The following is a 21,015-nucleotide window of genomic DNA, read 5'->3' as shown; positions in this document are numbered from 1 at the left end:
TCTGCCTGCACCCTCTGCCTGCACTCGCTCATGTACATCTGCAGAGGCCTATTATGATATGGCTGCTGGTGTGTATTAGACAGCGCTACCATGTTAAATCTTTTCCTTCTCTGACTGTAGTCTTGCACCCTCTGCATGTACCATTTTATCTCTGTCTTCACTATCTTCCCCTCTGTGTACTCCAATTTGCCTCTGCATGTAGCATTTGTCTCACTAATTCCAGTATTTCTTCTCTGTTGTACCATGTTATCCTCTGTGTGTACCATGTCTGTGTCTGCTTGCAGTATCTGTGTCTCTGCTTGAACCATCTCACGCTCTCTCTGCACCATCTTTTCTCTGACTGCACCATCTGTCCCTTAACCTGCAGCACTGCACCATCTATCCTCTGCCTGTACCAGTTTAGTCTCTGCCTGCATTATCTCATTTTTTTCTACACCAACCCTCTACCACTGCCTGCACCCTCTCATGTGCATCTGACACGCCTATTAAGATATGCTTGCTGGTGTGTATTACACAGCACTACCATGTTAAATCTTTTCCTTTTCTGCCTGTAGTCTCACACCCCTGCATGTACCATTTTATCACTATCTTCACTATTTCACTATTTAAATCTGCAAATATAGGGGCATATTACCAACGTTAAGCGATATTTATCGCTAACGATGCTTAGCAACGAATTTTTTACCGCTAAGCATCGTCAGAAATTATCGCAGATAAACCTTGCTATCATCAAGGTTTATCGCAAATGCGATAAAAAACGGCCGCAATGCATGAATATCGCTGAAAAGTCAGCGATATTCATGCATTACCGAGCTAATGCTCTTAGCCATGTTATCCACCTCCCATTGGATAACATGGCTAAGAACTGCTCAGGGCAGGTGTTAGTTTTTGGAGATATTCGCGCTTAGCGCGAATATCTCCAAAAGTTGGTAATAGGAGATAGCGATGTTAGCGACTGTTTCCAGTCGCTAACATCTTGGCACGCCCACTTTGCATGTCATTAGTGATAAATATCACTGACATGCAAAGTGGGGCCCAAGATGGTTGCTATCTCCTACTAGCGGTCGCTAACTGGTGTTAGCGACAGCTAGGTAATAGGGAGATAATTTTATCTCCGCTTTCTTGGCTTTTAAAGCCAAAAAAGCGGAGATAAACCCCCTTGATAATATGCCCCATATTTCTTTAACTTACACAGATACTCAGTGTCATCCTAATCAAAAATGTTAAACAATACATTTCACCAAAACACATTTACCACAGAAAATCGTTTAAGAGTGAGAACACAGCCCATGAATATGAGCACTACATTGCAATGCAGAAACCTAACTCATTTCCAAAATACATTTCCAATATAAACTATTATTTTTATGCCAGCATTACATCCAAACATGAGACACAATAAAGGAAGAAAAAGGCACAATATGCTTGTAAATCTGCCCATAGTGTATGCAGCAATCTATCTAAATTAGGTGGGTCATTGCTAAGAGGAGGTAAAAAAAACTGAGAGTATTATTAAGAAAGCAGAGGAGGGAGTATAAAATGAAAGTGGAACATTAGGGGACAGTAAAAACAACCACAACAGAGGGAACACAAGAAACTATTAAAAAAATAGCACTCTCAAGAAAGACAAGAAAATATAAGGAAAGAGTGGAAATTTCAGAAAACAAAGGACAGTATAAGCAGAGAGAGATAGATTGTGAGAAGACACAGGGGAGATTATAGAAAAAGGTGCAAATATAGGGGTATATTATCAACAACTAGCGATAATTTTTGTCTCTAACTTGTTTAGAGACAAAAATTATCGCCGCACATCGGCGATTTTTATCGCAGATAAACCTTGCTATTAGCAAGGTTTATCGCAAATGCGATAAAAAACGCCCGCAATGCATGAATATCGCTGAAAAGTCAGCGATATTCATGCATTATCGAGCAAATGCTCTTAGCCATGTTATCCACCTCCCATTGGATAACATGGCTAAGAACTGCTCAGGGCAGGTGTTAGCTTTTGGAGATATTCGCCCTTAGCGCAAATATCTCCAAAAGTTGGTAATAGGAGATAGCGATGTTAGCGACTGTTTCCAGTCGCTAACATCTTGGCACGCCCACTTTGCATATCATTAGTGATAAATATCACTGACATGCAAAGTGGGGCCCATGATGGTTGCTATCTCCTATTAGCTGTCGCTAACTGGTGTTAGCGACAGCTTGGTAATAGGGAGATATTTTTATCTCCGCTTTCTTGGCTTTTAAAGCCAAAAAAGCGGAGATAAAACCCCTTGATAATATACCCCATAGTTCTTTAATTTACACAGACACTCAGTGTGATCCTGGTCAAAAAGTTTAAAACCAAACATTTTAACAAAACACATTTACCACACGAAAAAGTTGAAGAGACAGAACACAGCCTATCTATTTCACCACTACAATACCGTGCAGAAACCTGAGTGATTTTCAAAATACATTTCCAATTTGCAGCATTACTTTTTTGCCAGCATTACATCCAAACATGAGACACAATATCAGAAGAAAGAAGACAGTATAAGCAGAGAGAGGTAGACTGTGGGGAGACACAGGGGAGATTATAGAAAAAGGTGCAAATATAGGGGTATATTATCAAGGGGTTTTATCTCCGCTTTTTTGGCTTTAAAAGCCAAGAAAGCGGAGATAAAATTATCTCCCTATTACCAAGCTGTCGCTAACACCAGTTAGCGACAGCTAATAGGAGATAGCGACCATCATGGGCCCCACTTTGCATGTCAGTGATATTTATCACTAATGATATGCAAAGTGGGCGTGCCAAGATGTTAGCGACTGGAAACAGTCGCTAACATCGCTATCTCCTATTACCAACTTTTGGAGATATTTGCGCTAAGGGCGAATATCTCCAAAAGCTAACACCTGCCCTGAGCAGTTCTTAGCCATGTTATCCAATGGGAGGTGGATAACATGGCTAAGAGCATTTGCTCGATAATGCATGAATATCGCTGACTTTTCAGCGATATTCATGCATTGCGGGCGTTTTTTATCGCATTTGCGATAAACCTTGCTAATAGCAAGGTTTATCTGCGATAAAAATCGCCGATGTGCGGCGATAATTTTTGTCTCTAAACAAGTTAGAGACAAAAATTATCGCTAGTTGTTGATAATATACCCCATAGTTCTTTAATTTACACAGACACTCAGTGTGATCCTGGACAAAACATTTAAAACCATACATCTTACCAAAACACATTTACCACACTAAAACGTTTAAGAGACTACATTACAGTGCAGAAATACATTTCCAATTTACAGCATTACTTTTTTGCCAGCATTACATCCAAACATGAGACTCACACTGTGACCTTAGACACATAACAGAAATCCTTCAATTCAGTCAAATGATTACTACAGTGAAAGGGGGGATGAGGGGGTCTTGCTAGTAGTGTTGTATAAAGAGAGCAAGGGTGAAGGAGAGAGAAAGAGAGAGACAATGAGAGGGAAGGAATAAGCAAAAGGAAGTAAATCACATGGAGAGAGGGAGTTAGAAAACAGGAGTAAAGGAAAGGGATAATGACTGTGAGGAAAGAGATATGAGAGTAAGGAAAGGAGAGTGATAACAAAAAGCGTATTAAGAAAAAGGAAAACGGAGTAGGTGAAACAGAAGTATTCATAGAAAAAGAGAGGGAGGAACAAGAACAGTGGTGGAAAGAAAGGAAGACATTGAGAGAGAATGAAAGACAGGGAAAGTGAGTAACTTCCACATTACAAAACATTTTTATTATTAACTTACAGTGCACAACATATATCCCCTTACCAATTAATAACTCACCTTTAAAAATGCTTTTGAAGATTTAGAACAGTGTCAATCACACACCAGATTTTCTTAAGCAGAATCTCTGAAATGTACCTCACACACTGCAACCACAAATGGCACTTATTCCCTCCCATTTTTCACACATATTCCAGTACATAACCAATGAAATTTCTCCTCACACAAATTCAAAACCAAACTAACATTTTAATTGGTTGTACATTTCAACACTATTAACCTTCCCCCACTGCTCTCTCTGCCTGTTACCATGGTAACTCTCCATAGAACACCTAACTAAACTCAAAAGGTGAAAAGATCATCTCTCATTGTTGCAAACCAAAGCAGCAAGTGTGTTTGACTTCTCAATATGCCAGCTTATCCTGTGCAATGTTCTTTTCAATGACTTTTTCTAAACCAATAGTATTATTCCTTTTAAAAAACTGTAGTATGCACCCTAGTTTTCAATGTTAAATTATCAGAAACCAACAATCATTTCTTTTTTTCAAGTGCACTGAATCTCAACCACATTGTATTCTAAACTCCTATTTTTCAAACTGCCATTTCATCTCCAGAGCCCATCTGAGTACAACAAGATCTGCCTTCAAGATGCATAGAGTATGGATTGTAGGACATAGCTATATTTTCTGGAGTGAAAGGTATGCAGCAAATAGATGCTTTCTCAACCTTGATTTACCAAAGGTGGATATTATGTGGATTGGCCAGAGAGGATTGAGATGTCACCAATTGATGCCATTTGTAAAATCCTTTTTGCATCTCCCACACCCTGACCTCATAATTATGCACTTTGGTAGAAATGACCAGTGCACTTTGACTGGGGTAGGTCTGGAAATGCTTTTAAAGGACACCTTTGGGCAATTGATGACACTTTTTCCACAAACTGCCTTGGTATATTCTAATATATAAAGCAAAGCACACAAAAGAGCAGAACAGGTCTGGAAATAGTGTATAACCATACATGTGATTCTGAAACAGTAGGATGTGTATGTGAGCAAAAGTTGTTGAGAGTTGTAGGTAACCCCAAAGCTAGAGTGATTCCCATCAGACCACCTTCACGGTGGAGTTAACGTCACGTGGGAATTACTGTACAGTCCATACCTCATCCGACCAAATAGTGCCGGTGTGGAGAATGGATGTCAGAAATCTAGCCCTGAAGTTTACCATGAGGTGGACTAGAAAAAGTGCAGTGCTCAAGTGGTGGTTATAATTAAAATTGACTACACTGATTCTATGAGGGCATACATGGAGGAATCAGTGTGTCAACAGTAAAAACACGCCAGTAGAGGGACTGCCCACTGGCGCTATGTAGAACGGTATTCCAGCTTGAATAACCAAATGAGGAGTTAAGGTTTTGTCAACAGACAGCCTAGAGATACTCTCAAAGGTCTAGATTAAGCCTTGCGAAATGAGATATATCGCATTAATTGTGTCATAGGGTAGGTTGTGTGGGAACTCTGGTGTGTCAGTTGGGTACCTATCACACGTTCGTTGGGTTAGATGGGTAGAGCAATTGGCTGGGGCACTATTGAGCAGTATGCTAACGGTGTCCCTTTTTCTACACCACAGAGCGGGGCCTCATACTCCCGAGCGGTTGCCGGGTGAGGTGAGGCCTTCACCCACACAAGGCTGGGTGAGTATCACTTGGAGGAAATGCCTCTAGGTGGTTTAGCTATTATGCTTCTCTTTATATGCTGAATGTAAATTTTTCATGCATGGGTATTTCCTGCATAGTCTTTCTGTATACAGTTGGTTGTGGTTGTGTAATTTAGTGTTGTGGTACAATAATCTCTATTTGTTGACAGGAAGAAGATAAGCTTCTCCCACGCCAGTGGACGTTTAAAGCGTTGAAGTTCCTGGTAGATATATAATTGTCTATTAGTAAACTTATTATTATTATTTTTTTCATAAAAGTTTTTTCATACATTATCTGTAGTTATGGTTGCAGTAGCTAGTTTATACTCAAGGTCCTGAAGAAAGCCGGGGCAAATCCCCTTTGGCTGAAACATGTCGACCGTTCTACATAGCGCCAGTGGGCAGTCCCTCTACTGGCGTGTTTTTACTCTTGACACACTGATTCCTCCATGTATGCCCTCATAGAATCAGTGTAGTCAATTTTAATTATCACCACCACTTGAGCACTGCACTTTTTCTAGTCCACCTCATGGTAAACTTCAGGGCTAGATTTCTGACATCCATTCTCCACACCAGCACTATTTGGTCGGATGAGGTATGGACTGTACAGTAATTCCCACGTGACGTTAACTCCACCGTGAAGGTGGTCTGATGGGAATCACTCTAGCTTTGGGGTTACCTACAACTCTCAACAACTTTTGCTCACATACACATCCTACTGTTTCAGAATCACATGTATGGTTATACACTATTTCCAGACCTGTTCTGCTCTTTTGTGTGCTTTACATTGACAATAGGGGAGCGAGCAGTCAGGTCGTTAAATATTCCCCTTGACCCCCCCACACATGCTTTGTATTTAGTTATTAGAGCAACTTTTTAGTTGCGGGTCTATTGAAAACGGATGCGAACACTGCTTATTTGCATCCTTAAAGCTCACCCAACCAAATTGTGTGTGTTACCCCTCTGTCCGCCTGGTCACTATCACGGCCTTTCCCATATGACGCAGTTTACTACAACAACAAGTTTTTCCCTCATTCAACATGCGAAGACTTAACTTCGTATATAGAACTATTCTTATGGGGTAGAGTTTTGCACTGCCACTAAGTAATTCCTGCTCGTCTAAATATGCTTTTTAAATCACCTTTTTTGTAAACTGCCAATGGCGCTTTTTTGTGCTGTCCTTTTGGTGAACATCGTCATGCGGACACAATGCCCTTGACAGACTGTAAACCCGGAGTATAGTTGATACACATTTCCCATCACACACCATGCTGTGTATTCACAGGGACCGTTTGTGCGGTGATGGTGTACATCATCTTTGGAGTTTTCTCCCATCGAGTTCGAATGTTACATGGTGCACCGTTGGGGTTCCAATCGAGAGACATGTGCTGGCAGCGTTTGCCTATATAATATTTCAGTCCCTGTCTGGCGCTGCACCCTAGGCGCATGCCTTGGGGAGTGGTGTCTCCCGGCTTATTTGTACACGAAAACTCAGGGTCAGCTGTCAATCCAAAATAGAAACAAGATGAAAACCCAGATAGGGGGCAGATAACGTTACAGATATAAAAGAGACTGGCATGGTAATCTTGCTAACCAGCGCACGAATGTGTGCTAAATAAAAACATTGCCTTTGCTTTTAAATCTTTTGCGCATGCGCGAAGGATTAGTGTTCCCCCCTCGCGCCTGCATTCCCAGTTAGGGCGTAGGCTCCTAGCCTTACTATCAACCATTTGGCGGTTACTTAAGGGCGACGGGCGGCCCCTCAACCACCTCCACTTTCCGCTCTACTATGGACGGAGGCACCGACGGACAGGTGAGCGTCCCATTGGGCTCTCTTCTCCCCTCTTTTTCAGCGATCTCTAGTAGATTAGAGTCTTCATTTGATCTAATAAGATCAGTGGTTTGGTCCCGATTCTCTGTAAGAGTGGGATGCTGCAAGGGTACAAGGCATGAGCTTTGAATGGTGGGCAGCCTTATTGATCACTTCCGGGCCTTTTTTTCCAGCTACTCCTACTAATGTGAGGTGACTGGTCTTTGTATTAATCTTCCAGCTTGAATAACCAAATGAGGAGTTAAGGTTTTGTCAACAGACAGCCTAGAGATACTCTCAAAGGTCTAGATTAAGCCTTGCGAAATGAGATATATCGCATTAATTATGTCATAGGGTAGGTTGTGTGGGAACTCTGGTGTGTCAGTTGGGTACCTATCACACGTTCGTTGGGTTAGATGGGTAGAGCAATTGGCTGGGGCACTATTGAGCAGTATGCTAACGGTGTCCCTTTTTCTACACCACAGAGCGGGGCCTCATACTCCCGAGCGGTTGCCGGGTGAGGTGAGGCCTTCACCCACACAAGGCTGGGTGAGTATCACTTGGAGGAAATGCCTCTAGGTGGTTTAGCTATTATGCTTCTCTTTATATGCTGAATGTAAATTTTTCATGCATGGGTATTTCCTGCATAGTCTTTCTGTATACAGTTGGTTGTGGTTGTGTAATTTAGTGTTGTGGTACAATAATCTCTATTTGTTGACAGGAAGAAGATAAGCTTCTCCCACGCCAGTGGACGTTTAAAGCGTTGAAGTTCCTGGTAGATATATAATTGTCTATTAGTAAACTTATTATTATTATTTTTTTCACAAAAGTTTTTTCATACATTATCTGTAGTTATGGTTGCAGTAGCTAGTTTATACTCAAGGTCCTGAAGAAAGCCGGGGCAAATCCCCTTTGGCTGAAACATGTCGACCGTTCTACATAGCGCCAGTGGGCAGTCCCTCTACTGGCGTGTTTTTACTCTTGACACACTGATTCCTCCATGTATGCCCTCATAGAATCAGTGTAGTCAATTTTAATTATCACCACCACTTGAGCACTGCACTTTTTCTAGTCCACCTCATGGTAAACTTCAGGGCTAGATTTCTGACATCCATTCTCCACACCGGCACTATTTGGTCGGATGAGGTATGGACTGTACAGTAATTCCCACGTGACGTTAACTCCACCGTGAAGGTGGTCTGATGGGAATCACTCTAGCTTTGGGGTTACCTACAACTCTCAACAACTTTTGCTCACATACACATCCTACTGTTTCAGAATCACATGTATGGTTATACACTATTTCCAGACCTGTTCTGCTCTTTTGTGTGCTTTACATTGACAATAGGGGAGCGAGCAGTCAGGTCGTTAAATATTCCCCTTGACCCCCCCACACATGTTTTGTATTTAAATATTCTAATATATGCCAAAGGCAAAAATGGAACTGGTCCAACCAATATTGTCCACAGATTGAGAAAGCAAGGAAACATGTGAATACGTCTGTTTCTGCTTTCCTCAGAGACAATGGTATGGGTTCTATATATCACAACAACTTGCGTTACAACATGCAAGGCATCTATAGGAGAGATGGTGTAGATTTCACAGATGAGGGGAATAGAGTCTTCCTTTTAAACTTTAGACTCTGCATCGATACTTACTTATAGGTACAAAAAACACTCAATGAACACAACGGCTCTTTTAGAGCCAACCAACATCTAAACACTCTAACTTGTTATTTAACTGTATTTTTTTGAGGTTTTTTTCTGACGTACGCGCACCATGCGCGCAACTCGCGATTGTTTTTTTAAAAAGAAAAATGTTTTTTTTGCCCTTCGGGGTCCTTCAGGGACCCCCTCAGAAGGCCTAGGGGGTCAGGGAGACTCTACCCTGCCCCCTTTTCACTTTCTCCACTTTTATTTGTCACTCTCTTTTAAAACTACACAAAATGGCGGCTATAGGGTGCGCGCAACGTACGTGCACCTCTCGACTTTCAAAAAAAAAAAAAATTTTCTTTGCCCTTCAGGGTCCTTCAGGGACCCCCTAAAAACACCTAGGGGGTCAGGGAGTCTCTACCCTGCCCCCTTTTCACGCTTTCCACTTTTGGCCTCTGCCTCGGACAGAAAATGGCGGCCAACACTTCCTGATTTTGTCCGAATAGAATGTTGACAGACGTCTAACAGCAAATCAGAATTCAGCTCGCGCACACATGGTGCGTGCACGGGTGCGCGCTTATAGATATATACATTTTTTTCAAACTCAATTTTCTCAACAACTACTGGAGGGATTTACACCATTTAAACAAAAGGGCGATCTATAAATCAGACTCTACCTTTTTGCTAAATTTCTTGGAATTCCGATCAGCCGTTCGGGCTGTAGCCGTGTCTAAATGTCCTATGGAAAATTGCATTGGGAAAACACGTTTTGGGACTCCCCTTTTTTCTCAGCCCCCACTTGACGAATCCCGCCAAAACTTTCAGGGAAGGAGCGGAGCGAAACGGGCCATCTTCTTTGAGAAATATATCTACTTGCGACCGCCAGTAGGTAATATATATATATTTATATATATATATATATATATATATATATATATATATATATATATATATATATATATATATATATATCACCAAAGAGCAAGCAGGGTCCTGCTGAGATCCTCTCTCCCGAGTCAGGTAGCGCAAAGTTTATTCGGCGGACCACAAAGGCCGAATCCAATATCAAAAAGCAAGGTTGCTTCAAAGCAATAAATTGCGCACTCAGGAATCCGCTTATAAAGTGATTTATTGATTACAGTTTACACGCTACGCGTTTCGACACTATGAGTGTCTTGGTCACACGTGAGTTACCAGGGAAGCAATGGCTGATAAAAGCATCACAAAAGTAAACATAGAAGAGGTGACCAGTAAGTTAACCATCAGTGGAATGTAAATATGAGTGCCATTTTGTAGTGGTGTATCTATAATGAAAGTAAACATCACAAGGTTGTGCTCACCTAGAGCCGATTAATTCAAAGGCCATAGGTTACTTAATACAGAGAATATTTTAATCATCATACAATTCATAGGTTCTAGTGCCTTATGTATAATAGTAACAGATGTTGTAATACCTGTATATATACATATGATACATTCCTGAAGTCCGATTGTGCAAATGTTTCCATTCGGTCTAGTGCCCGTTGTAAACCACACATGTGCACCTTGATATTCATATATTGGTTCTTCTCCTCTTATTCAACATACTATGTTTATAGCCAACCACATTGCCCCGGATTCGAGTGCACATCTATTATTATATAACTTGCATACAAGTGAAAGTGTCTTTCATTCCAGTGAGGAAACAATGAGATCAGAGGACCGTGAAGTGAAGGTGACGGAACCAATTTCTCTCCTCAACAATATCCTACAAAAAAAACAACAACAAATAAACATACCATTAAAATCTCTTCATAAAATCTTACTTATAAAAGAGGTTATAAATTGAAGTTCAATAACACATTAGATCATATTCAATACTGCAAGGCAAAACTCTGTCCCATTAGCACAATTACTCTTCATAGAGGTGTGTACTAAGATCCTCATCGAGGTTATGTCCCCCGGGGAACTTAGACTCTAGCTCCATTATCCATTTTGACTCCTTCTTTCTCAGGGCCAGTTCACGATTCCTGCCCCTTCTTCCTATGTTGACCTGTTCTACAACAAAGTAACGTAGCAAGGACTCATTGGAGTTATGGTACTTCTGAAAATGTCGTGCATTGGGGTATTTTTCATCTACATGGATGATGGCTCTAAGGTGCTCTTGCACCCGTTTTTTTGCCAGACAAGTGGTGCTCCCTACGTACCTAAGTTTGCATGGGCACTCGAGAACATACACTACAAATTTGGTGTTACAGGTCAAGAACTGTTTGATGACTTTGGGTTCCCTTCTCCCGGGGACTTCACCGGTTTTGACCATGGTGCTAGCTTTGCAAGCTTTACAGTGGCCGCATGGGTAAAAACCCTTGAGGCCCTGTACATGAGTTCTCTTTTCTGTAATGTCCGCTTTTACCAGGATATCACGTAGATTTCTCCCTCTTCTATATGTGATTTGAGGTCTAACATCTAGAAGAGGACCAACTATATTGTCTGTCTTCAAAATATTCCAGTTATCCACCAATATTTTCTGTACCTTTCTAGATTTGCTATTAAAGGTAGTAATGACACGAGTCTTATTGTTAGTATCATCACTTTTGTCTCTGGGTTTCAGGGTTTCTGTTCTATTTATTTGCGAGATTTTGAGAACCGCTTTTTCTAAGACCTCTTCCGGATAGCCCCTCTCTCTGAATCTATCCAGCATAGTCTCTTGTTCTATTTTGAAGCCTTTGTCGCTACTGCAGTTTCTCCTCGCCCTCAGGAGCTCTCCATATGGGATACTCCATTTCAGGGAATATGGATGAGCGCTGAGGGCGTGGAGTAAACTGTTACCTGCGGTATCCTTCCTGTGGAGGTTGGAAACAAGTTTTCCATCCACCACACTTATTACAGTGTCTAGAAACTCCACTTTCTCAGAACTGATGTTGTGCGTCAACTTGATATTATAATCGTTGATGTTAAGTTTCTCTATGAATTGGACCGCCTCTTCCTCTGTCCCTGTCCAGATTATAAACAGATCGTCGATGTATCTGATCCACGTGGTTGCATTTCCTAAGTCATTGGAGAAGTTGGGGTTATTCCTTATTTCCTCCTCCCATTTACCCAGGAAAAGGTTCGCAAAGCTGGGAGCAAATGTTTACTTTTGTGATGCTTTTATCAGCCATTGCTTCCCTGGTAACTCACGTGTGACCAAGACACTCATAGTGTCGAAACGCGTAGCGTGTAAACTGTAATCAATAAATCACTTTATAAGCTGATTCCTGAGTGCGCAATTTATTGCTTTGAAGCAACCTTGCTTTTTGATATATATATATATATATATATATATATATATATATATATATATATATATATATTTATATATATATATATATATATATATATATATATATATATATATATATATATATATATATTTTATATATATATATATATATATATATATATATATATATTACCTACTGGCGGTCGCCAGTAGGTATATATAGTTAGGATTTTTTCTCAATGGGATTTTTGAAAATTCTATGTCTAATAACTTTGGCGTTTGTGGACGGAATTGGCTGAAATTTTCAGGAAAATGGAACATTTTGTTTCTGAGCAGCCACAAAAAATTTAGGGGGGGTTCGTTAAGGGGGGGCCGAGAAAAAAGGGGGGTCCCAAAACGCGTTTTTCCCATGTTAATTTCCATAGGGCGGTTGGCCTCACTTTTAGCCCGAACGGCTGAATGGATTTGCACGAAACTTGGCAAAATTGTAGGGACTGTTAGCCCGATGTGCCTTTGCTAGGTCTCAAGATATGTGCTCCAGTGGATTTTGAGAAATTAACGTTCAAAAAAATATATATATCTGTAAGCGCGCTCCGGGCAGCGCCCCGGTTTGCGTACTTGACGCGTAACGAAACTTCGCGAAGCGAAGCTGATTGGCTCTCCGGTGTCTGTCAACATTCTAAACAGTCCGGAGCGGCCGCCATCTTGTCTCTCGGTAGGATCGAGAGACAAGAGGAGGCCAAAAGAAAGGGGGAAATGACCATAAGGGGGCATAGTAGATCCTTCCTGACCCCCTAGGTTTGATGTGGAGGCTTTAAAAGGGCCCCGCGGGGCAAAAAAAAATTTAAAAATGTTTGTTTTTTTTGCGTGGGTAGCGCCCGGTACGCGCACCGGGAAGCGGTCCGGGGAGCGTACTATAAGGAAAAAAGAATGATAGACTATGATATTTTGAAATATTGTATGTTTATTGATTGTTCTTTTTGTTGTTTTTTTATTTTTTATTTAAGTAGCAGTATTAATGATTATTAAATATAAATGTATTTTTGGAATTGTGCACAGTATACTATAAGTCTGACTTTACATTATAATCAATTTGGTACTAGTTTATGAATTACAAATAAAAATGATTAAAGACTCAAACAATTTTTTAATATTAAATATAATTTTATTTTTCTGATTCTTTTTCAAAATTTAATAGAACGTCTCACATTTGACTGTCCGATATGTCCTCTTGTTGAGTGAACATAACTTCCCACATTTGACCGTCATCATAATGAAGTAAATAATCCACAGATTCTACACATTGTAGAAGTTCATGGTCTCGTGATTCATCCATGAATTCCAAGTCAATGGGTTCAATTATTTCCTCATTATTCATGTCTAGGACAATTTCAAAGGAAACGTTCTGTTCTCCTTGCATTTTTGTGCTGAAATTTGAATAAAAAATAAATATATCAGTAGAGATAGGGCACTGTTGGGTTTAAGTTCAGACAGGTACTTTTGAGGCGTGAAGTAGTACTATTAAAAAGTGCCTTTGAGAAAGCCTATGTAAATTCATAATAATACCACAGAAACCTAAATCAATCCATAATTATAATAAACAAGCCTTTCTCAATGTCTAACTCTTACAGAGGGATAGTATATAACTATCTGAAAATGTTTTCAAATGTATAAAATAATATCTTACCTTTTAAAAACAAGTTTAAGTTGTGAGTGAAAATGATCTTGCAATGTAGTTCAGGAAGTAGTAGTCAAAATGGCTGTGTTTCTCTCTCTTTTTTTATATATATTCAGGTACATAACCAATCAAATGTCAGGTAAAAAAAGTAGAAAATGAAAGTAACATTTTAATTGGTTGTCAATTCCAACACTTCAGATGTGTTTTGTGAAGTAATTTACTTCAGGGTATTTAGAGAGGTCTACAGGCTAAATGGCTAAATGGAATTCCAACCAAATTTGTGAAAATGGTAGGGATTGGTATGTAGTATGAGCTAATCTATATTTGGTGAAAGTGTCTCCAGGGTTTCTTCTGTAAATTACTTTCCCACCTTTTTTAATGGAGCGCTTCCCGGTGAGCGCCCCGGTACGCGAACCGGCAGCGTTACGGGAGTCCACCATTTTGTGTTTCGGTCGAATTAAGATACAAGATGGAGGGCAAATAATGTTCAGAATGGGTAGAAGGGGGCACGGTAGACGTATTTTGACCCCCTAGGTTTTCTGAGGGTGGCTGAGGAGGCTCATATGTGCGAAAAAAAACATTTTTTTTTTAAATTTCGCGCGGTTAGCTTCCGGTTCGCGTACCGGGTAGCGCCCCGGGGAGCGTACTTTGTTGAAAATTTGTGAAAAAAGTTAGAGTAAAATAATAATTGTGAGTGATCAGATGTAGGGTAGCTCTGAGAAGAGCTTTCGGGTTTATGGTACATTTAGGTACTTATAAGTAGGTACCAATGCACAGTTTTAAATTCAGAATGAAAACTCTGTTCCCTTCATCTGAGAAGTGAACTCCATCTCCTCTGTAGATATCTTGCATGTAGTAACGTAAGTTATTGTTGTAGATGGAGCCCATTCCATGGTCTCTCATGTAAGCTGAAACAGATTTGTGTACATGCTTCCTCGATTTCTCAATTTGTGGACAAAATTGGTTCGACCACCTCCATTTCTGTTTTTGGCATATATTTGAATATACCAAGGCAGTTTGAGGAAAAAGTGCCATCAATTGCTCAAAGGTGTCCTTTAAAAGCATTTCCAGACCTACCCCAGTCAAAGTGCCCAAGTCATTTCCTCCACAGTGCACAATTAACAGGTCAGGTTTAGGCAAATGCATAAAGGTTTTCACCAATGGTATCAATTGGTGACATTTTAATCCTCTGTGGCCAAACCACTTAATTTCCACATCTTGTAAATTGAGGTTAGGTAAATTTCTGTTATCAGCATACCTCTGAGCCCAGTAGATGTAACTATGTCCAACAATCCAGACAGAAAACATGGTGAGAGAAGGTTCTGCTGCAGTCAGATGAAGTGTGGCAATGAAATCGCAGTTGAAAAAATAAGTGTTTAAAATGAAAAAAACTGTGGAGTTTCTGAGTTAATGAAGCAGTAGCAGTGATTGGTGGATTTTGATTGCTGAAAACAGAAAGTTAGGGTGCATGGATGAGTTCTTTGAAAGATGTAATTTGAATGGTCAAGAAAAAAACATTCTATGAAAGATTGCACTGGATACGCAGGTGTACTGAGAGTTCAGAGTTCAATTGAAACATTGTTGTGTGAACTTGCAAACATGAGAGGTCTTTCAGGAGGTGGTTGCTATGCAAAAAAGGCAGAAAGGGCAGAGGGGGGAAGGGTGTTGATTTGAAAAAAGTGAGGGAAGAGTTTTGATTGGGTGACATGAGAGATATGTGTGATGAATTACAGCTTTTCTGTGCTTTTTATAGCTGCAGACTCTGGAGTGCATACCTTTTGCTCTGCTAAAGACAATTTGGTGTGTTTCTGAGACTGTTTTGAAACTCATAAAGTATTTGCTAAGGTTGAGAAAAGATTCATTTAATTTAGATAGAGAATAGTTTGGTTTAGGGAAAACATTATGAAGAAAGTTGTGTATTTAAAATGTTGCTTTGTGTCAAGTGTTTTACAAATAGATTTTGTTTCTTTGTGTTACATAGCCATGTTAAAAGTGACGCAAAAAAAGTGCAAGGGTCTTACAAAAATGCTTTCATGTGTCTTAGGGTATTTTAACTCACTTCCCCATGAATGTATGAATATAATTGCTTTACAAGATGTGTTTAAAAACGTTTTTTGAAATCAATTAGGTTTCTTGATATGTACTGCTAGAGTTTCATAGGTTGCTTGGGGCATATTTACAAGGCTTTTGAGTTCCTTTGATGTAATTTTTCCCATTTTAATTTAAGACCTTTCCCCGTGGTGCAAGGTCCTTGTAAATATGCCCCCATCTGTGCTTGGCAAATTTAGATTTTAATTCTTTGACTAACATAGCCATGTTAAAAGTGACCCAAAAATGTTGCAAGGGCCTTAAAAAAAACGCTTTCATGTGTCTTAGGCCATTTTAAGTCATTTCCCCTTGAATGTAGGTATATAATTGATTTAGATGATGTGTTTAAAAACGATTTATGAAAACAATTAGGTTTCTGGATATGTACTGCTAGAGATTCATAGGTTGCTTGGGGCATATTTATAAGGCCTTTGAGTCTCTCTGATGTTATTTTTCCCATTTTAATTTAAGAACTTTCCCTGTGGTGCAAGGTCCTTGTAAATATGCCCCCATCTGTGCTTGGCAAATTTAGATCTTGATTATTTGACTTACATAGCCATGTTAAAAGTGATCTAAAAATGGAGCAAGGGCTTAAAAAAACGCTTTCATGTGTCTTAGGGCATTTTAAGTCACTTCCCGATGAATGTAGGTATATAATTCATTTAAATGATGTGTTTAAAAACGATTTTTGAAATCAATTAGGTTTCTTGATATGTAATGCTAGAGCTTCATAGGTTGCTTGGGGCATATTTATAAGGCCTTTGAGTCTCTCTGATGTTATTTTTCCCATTTCAATTTAAGACCTTTCCCTGTGGTGCAAGGTCCTTGTAAATACGCCCCCATGTGTGCTTGGCAAATTTAGATTTTGATTATTTGACTTACATAGCCATGTTCCATACAGTTCTCACCTTCTGCGTAGTCTTTGATATGCTAGACTCCATCTGCACTATGAGATACCTAAGCAAAGGAAACACAGGTGATGTGATTGTGAAATGAGGAAAAGAAACTCCACATTTTTCAATTACATCACCTGTGTTTCCTAAGTTTACGAATGACATTGTGCAGATGAGGTTTAGGTCTGTCCACGGACACAGAAGAGGTCTGGCCTTTGTTCAAGAGTGAAGTGGACATGACTTACTTCATTGGTAGGCTTTCACATGTATTATCTCCTCTGTACTCTTCAACAAGCGTACATTTCATCTGCAACCCTGAGTAGGCCTCACCTTAAACAAACCTCTGGATAGGCCACACCTTATCGTCATCCTGAATCAATCATTTAAAATGTTAGGGACAGATTTATGATAGGTGTATGACTCTTTTGCGTCAATGTGCGTCACTTTTGTGACGCAGCGGCGGTGCAAAAGATTTGCTATGTGGCGACATATTTACAACTTGATGCATCTAGGCAGATGTGTCATGCTGTAAAGTCCCATGCCACATGAAACCGATGCAGCAGTGATGCAAAAGATGCACCATGTTGCAAGACAGGCCTCATTTCATCTCCAACAAGATAAGAAGCTGAATCTTCTGTAAATGTCAAAATTGTTGTATACACTGCTCAACTTCTGTGTACTCTTTGATATGCTAGACTCCATCTGCACTATGAGATACCTAAGCAAAGGAAACACAGGTGATGTGATTGTGAAATGAGGAAAAGAAACTCCACATTTTTCAATTACATCACCTGTGTTTCCTAAGTTTACGAATGACATTGTGCAGATGAGGTTTAGGTCTGTCCACGGACACAGAAGAGGTCTGGCCTTTGTTCAAGAGTGAAGTGGATATGACTTACTTCATTGGTAGGCCTTCACATATATTATCTCCTCTGTACTCTTCAACAAGCGTAAATTTCATCTGCAACCCTGAGTAGGCCTCACCTCAAACAAACCTCTGGATAGGCTACACTTTATCGTCATCCTGAATCAATCATTTAAAATGTTAGGGACAGATTTATGATAGGTGTATGCCTCTTTTGCGTCACTGTGCGCGACTTTTGTGACGCAGCGGCGGTGCAAAAGATTTGCTATGTGGCGACATATTTACAACTTGATGCATCTAGGCAGATGTGTCATGCTGTAAAGTCCCGTGCCACATGAAACCGATGCAGCAGTGATGCAAAAGATGCACCATGTTGCAAGACAGGCCTCATTTCATCTCCAACAAGATAAGAAGCTGAATCTTCTGTAAATGTCAAAATTGTTGTATACACTGCTCAACTTCTGTGTACTCTTTGATATGCTAGACTCCATCTGCACTATGAGATACCTAAGCAAAGGAAACACAGGTGATGTGATTGTGAAATGAGGAAAAGAAACTCCACATTTTTCAATTACATCACCTGTGTTTCCTAAGTTTACGAATGACATTGTGCAGATGAGGTTTAGGTCTGTCCACGGACACAGAAGAGGTCTGGCCTTTGTTCAAGAGTGAAGTGGATATGACTTACTTCATTGGTAGGCCTTCACATATATTATCTCCTCTGTACTCTTCAACAAGCGTAAATTTCATCTGCAACCCTGAGTAGGCCTCACCTCAAACAAACCTCTGGATAGGCTACACTTTATCGTCATCCTGAATCAATCATTTAAAATGTTAGGGACAGATTTATGATAGGTGTATGCCTCTTTTGCGTCACTGTGCGCGACTTTTGTGACGCAGCGGCGGTGCAAAAGATTTGCTATGTGGCGACATATTTACAACTTGATGCATCTAGGCAGATGTGTCATGCTGTAAAGTCCCGTGCCACATGAAACCGATGCAGCAGTGATGCAAAAGATGCACCATGTTGCAAGACAGGCCTCATTTCATCTCCAACAAGATAAGAAGCTGAATCTTCTGTAAATGTCAAAATTGTTGTATACACTGCTCAACTTATGTGTACTCTTTGATATGCTAGAGTCCATCTGCACTATGAGATACCTAAGCAAAGGAAACACAGGTGATGTGATTGTGAAATGAGGAAAAGAAACTCCACATTTTTCAATTACATCACCTGTGTTTCCTACGTTTACGAATTACATTGTGCAGATGAGGTTTAGGTCTGTCCACGGACACAGAAAAGGTCTGGCCTTTGTTCAAGAGTGAAGTGGATATGACTTACTTCATTGGTAGGCCTTCACATGTATTATCTCCTTGTACTCTTCAACAAGCGTACATTTCATCTGCAACCCTGAGTAGGCCTCACCTCAAACAAACCTCTGGATAGGCCACACTTTATCGTCATCCTGAATCAATCATTTAAAATGTTAGGGACAGATTTATGATAGGTGTATGCCTCTTTTGCGTCACTGTGCGTGACTTTTGTGACGCAGCGGCGGTGCAAAAGATTTGCTATGTGGGGACATATTTACAACTTGATGCATCTAGGCAGATGTGTCATGCTGTAAAGTCCTGTGCCACATGAAACCTGCGTCAGGTTTCATATAGGTGTTTTGTTGCAGGGTGGGCATTCATTTGCATGAAAGCCCTGTAAAACTAACACAGTGAAATTTTGAAGATTTCACTGAGTCAGCTTTATAGCATTGCTGAATCAAATCCTTATGGCTGTTTGAAACAGGCATAAGGAGTGAAGCACCATGCAATGTGTGGCTTCCTCCTGTGCATTGCAGTAGACATGTCGTGTTTACGATGTGATTCGTGCAATGTGCTGCTTTTGCGGCACAGATGCTTGACGCATCTGTGCTGTTTTTACTCAATGGTGCTCCACATTGTAAATGCGACACACCATGGGTGGCAGAGCAGCGGTGCACGTTAACTGGTGCATCCCTGGGGATGTGCCAGTTAACATAAATCTGCCCCTTTACATTTAAGTATGTGCAGGGGACACAGAGTCGGTGAGGTTTATCCAAGGTTAAGAAGAGATGAGTCCTGTTTACTGAAAACTTGGACATAGGCCTCACCTCTTCAGCATCGCTGGACATGGCTAAATAATAGCTGCAAAATGTTACTCTTGTTAAACAATTTTACTATTATAGTCTCTGAGATTTGTGCCTTACTCTGCAACATCTCATTGTTGTTCTCTTTTTTTAAAGATAACGACAACATCAAGCATGAGTGATAATGAGCAATCAGTTGATCTCGATCTTATCATTGAACTTGTCATTGAAACGTCAGTGGAAGTAGATCCCTTGGATGATTTAAATCCTGAAGATGATGAAGAACATGATGAGGATGCCGATTTGTCAGAATTGTATGACATAGGGTGGGAAGCTGACCTGCTTGAGCCTATGGAACTATAAACATTTATTTTTAAAATTTACAATAAATGAAAAGTAAAAATGTAAACCGTTTCATTTAAAATTAAACACACCTTCAAAAACAGGTTATGTGTAGTGTCTTCAATAAAATATTAAAATATGCTCATAAAATTAGATCAGATTCACATATAAAACAGCACAGGTAAAATGTAGAAGCATTCCATTTCTTTTTTGCTATTTGTGTAGTCTAAATTTGCCAAAGCACTAAAAATTATTCTATGTAAAAATGACAAGTAGTGTGTTAAGTTTTTGATGACTGCTATTGATTTACTGTTTGGTAATAGTGGTTAATAACATTTGTTATTATATTTTACCACAGATTCAACTGCAGATCATTTCAAATTTTGAGAATGCCGTCTAAGGATAGAATCAGAAAGGCTACAAAACGTCAAAGACAGCAGGTTCATCAATTATTGCGGAAGTCCTCTACAATAAAAAATCGTCAAGTCACCAAGAAAGCACCGGGTAAGACCACGAAATCATTCATGAGAAACATTTGTAAAAAAAAAGTAGTACTACAGAAAATGTTTTAGTCCAGAAAAAGAGAAGCAATTTAAACGGAAAGGAAAGGCCAATCAAAAATGTTACTGCTAGAGCCAGAGATACCTCTGTGCATGATAGTAGAAGGAAACAACAGTTTAGGGACATTCGTAAACGAATGTTCCGCAACAGGATAATTGGCAATTTGTTAAAAAATATTAAGAAAGGTCAACAGAAAGTGGTTTTTTATAAGAGAAAAAAAAAAGTTGAGAAAGTTATTGATCAGGCATTTGAAATTAAACGAAAGTTATTTATTTTGATAATCAATAGAATTAGGAAGCTAAACAAGGCAATTTATGATTTCAAA

The sequence above is a fragment of the Lissotriton helveticus genome, chromosome 8 (assembly GCF_964261635.1).
Source record: "Lissotriton helveticus chromosome 8, aLisHel1.1, whole genome shotgun sequence".
NCBI lineage: Eukaryota > Metazoa > Chordata > Amphibia > Caudata > Salamandridae > Lissotriton > Lissotriton helveticus.
Note: the sequence above shows the minus strand (reverse complement) of the source record.